Source organism: Bos grunniens, chromosome 6 (genome assembly GCF_055505025.1).
Source record: "Bos grunniens cultivar Pamir isolate PY7600 chromosome 6, Bosgru_T2T1.0, whole genome shotgun sequence".
Taxonomy (NCBI): Eukaryota; Metazoa; Chordata; class Mammalia; order Artiodactyla; family Bovidae; genus Bos; species Bos grunniens.
The window spans coordinates 63,867,366-63,870,235 of NC_141170.1; the positions used below are offsets into that span (position 1 = coordinate 63,867,366).

Consider the following 2,870-nt stretch of genomic DNA (forward strand, 5'->3'; position numbering starts at 1 on the left):
CTCCATATGAAATTATGTATGGGAGGCCCCCTCCCATAATAAAACAGGTGTCAACAAATTTGCCTCAGGTAAGGGGAGATTTGATTTCACAGCAGATGGAACAACTAGGTAAGGTAATAAATCAGTAACTAAGTTTGTACAAGAAAGAGTGTCGTTCCCCCTTGGGGAACAGATTCACAAATTTGTGACAATAGATCAGGTGTGGGTCAAGGACTGGAAACACGATTCCTTGGCCCCACATTGGAAGGGTCCATATCCTGTTTTTCTAACCACCCCTACTGCAGTTAAAGTAACAGCTGTCACTCCCTGGATCCACCACACGAGGATGAAGAGAACATATTATGCAGACCCAGAAAATGCCAAGTGGACTGCATAGGTGGACCCCCTGACCCTCGAGAGACTAAGACCATCCATAAGAAGAAGGAAAAGAAGATCCCGGACAAGCCCCTTCAGGATGAAGCCGCATAATCAACTCCTGCTGCTTGGCCTCATCAATGTGATTTTGAATTTAACTTCTGTTTCAACTCAGGACAATGTTTTCATCTCATGGGTGCATTCCTATGTGGACTTCCACAACACCTCCAGCTGCTGGGTATGTGGGGCTATGCCTCTGTCTGTGATGGAGGGATTTCCTTGGTGGGTGTCACCACTCTGCCAAGGAGTTTTTAAACCACTCTGGTCTTTTCTGGGATGACAAAAAGAGACTTTCCTTTCTCTTGTCAATCTTAATCTCTCCCTGCTCTCTTGGTGTAAGCCAGACCTACAGTCAATAGTCTCTGGTCATGGGGTTACATTTGATATAAACATCAGTTTCATAGGAATATCAAAGCCTATACCTCATATTTAAAGAACAGAGAGGAAAAAAGCTTCCTGACTGGCAAGGGAGGCCAGGCCTCTAGGTATGTTGAACAATTCTACCAAATCTGGGATGAATATTTCCAGATGAACCCAGAAAAGGGTCAATTAATTACTCCCACTGCTATATGCTGGGAACAAAAAGAACGAAGGGTAGGGTTTGGTGACCATCCATTAGACCCAAAAGAACTAAAATATATTGGGTACCTATTCCCCAAACAATGTAAACAAACATTCGAGGTCACATACCACCCCAACCAGTTCATTCATTGGCCAGGCTCTGATTGGAAATATAACCCTGGAATCTGCTGGGTGGCGCCCAACGGAACCCAATGGCTTTGTGGGCCTAACCTTTGGCCTTGGTTACCAATCAGCTGGGTAGGCCGCTGCACACTGGGATTTGCTTTTGCCCATGGCAGCATTGGAGAAGGAAATGGCAACCCACTACAGTGTTCTTGCCTGGAGAATCCCAGGGACGAGGGAGCCTGGTGGGCTGCCGTCTATGGGGTTGCACAGAGTCAGACATGACTGAAGTGACTTAGCAGCATGGAAGCATAAAGCCTAACCTATAATAAGCCCCAGTAAATCTACCTTATTTACATACTAGGTGGACAAGGTCTGTGTTTCAATGGAATGAGTGTATTGCTGCCTTATTCGCACCTCCTATAGGGACAACAAATATTATGACTAAAGTAGAAGCCTTGACTAACTTCACAAAACAGGCCTTCCTAGATAGTGATAAAGCCATCCAAGCCTTAAATGAAGAACAAATTCGAATAAGAAAAGCAGTAATTCAAAATAGAATGGCTTTGGCCATGCTCAAAGCTGCTCAAGGAGGGACTTGTGGTATAATTAAGGTTGAACATTGTGTATATATTCCTGATTTATCTGGCAAAGTATCAGCTGCTTTAGATGACATGAAAAACCAGGAAAAAGCAATGTCAAATGAAAACATTCCTTTTTGGACTTTGGTCCTGTCTTGGGGGAAGGGCGATTGGTAGAAAACTATATTTACCATTGTTACAGTTGCCTTGATAGTTCTGCTTTGTGGACCCTGCATTTTACAATGTATTATGAACTTTGTACCCAAAGTATTGTGTCATTCTTCCAAATAGGCAGTCGGAGAGGCAGAGTGCAATATATCCCTATGAGTGATGCTCATATTATGAGTTAAGAGCATCAAGAGGGGGTAGTGAATGAGGAAACAGACAGAACAGGCTCCATCTTGAAAGCAGGACTCCATTCTGGGCTGGACTGTGGACTTTGAGCTATATGCTCAGTATCTATGGAAACAACATACCAACTGAAAAACTAGACCCCCCAGGTGGAAGAGCCCCAGGGCTCGTACCTAGACTCTCTGGCGCCTAAAAAAAAATACTCTAATTATCTGTATAACCAAGTAGAATAATAAATTCTATTATGCTTATTGGGGTATAACCACAGGCCTATTGATAATTGTCCACTGTTAACTACCTAGGCTTCAGTAGGTTCAGTTCAGTTTAGTCGCTCAGTCGTGTCCTACTCTTTGCGACCCCAGGAATCACAGCATGCCAGGCCTCCCTGTCCATCACCAACTCCCGGAGTTCACTCAGACTCATGTCCATCGAGTCAGTGATGCCATCCAGCCATCTCATCCTCTGGCGTCCCCTTCTCCTCCTGCCCCCAATCCCTCCCAGCATCAGTCTTTTCCAGAGTCAACTCTTCGCATGAGGTGGCCAAAGTACTGGAGTTTCAGCTTCAGCATCAGTCCTTCCAAAGAAACCTCAGGGCTGATCTCCTTCAAAATGGACTGGTTGGATCTCCTTGCAGTCCAAGGGACTCTCAAGAGTCTTCTCCAACACCACAATTCAAAAACATCAATTCTTCGGTGTTCAGCCTTCTTCACAGTCCAACTCTCACATCCATACATGACCACTGGAAAAACCATAGCCTTGACTAGACGGACCTCTGTTGGCAAAGTAATGTCTCTGCTTTTGAAATGCTATCTAGGTTGGTCATAACTTTCCTTCCAAGGA

The 2,870-nt window shown here is 44.6% G+C and overlaps 1 pseudogene; it reads left to right on the forward strand.

Moving 5' to 3' along the window:
• The first annotated feature begins 454 nt into the window (after positions 1 to 454).
• LOC147370832 (endogenous retrovirus group PABLB member 1 Env polyprotein-like) lies at positions 455 to 2,029 on the forward strand (annotated as a pseudogene).
• Positions 2,030 to 2,870: the final 841 nt, after the last annotated feature.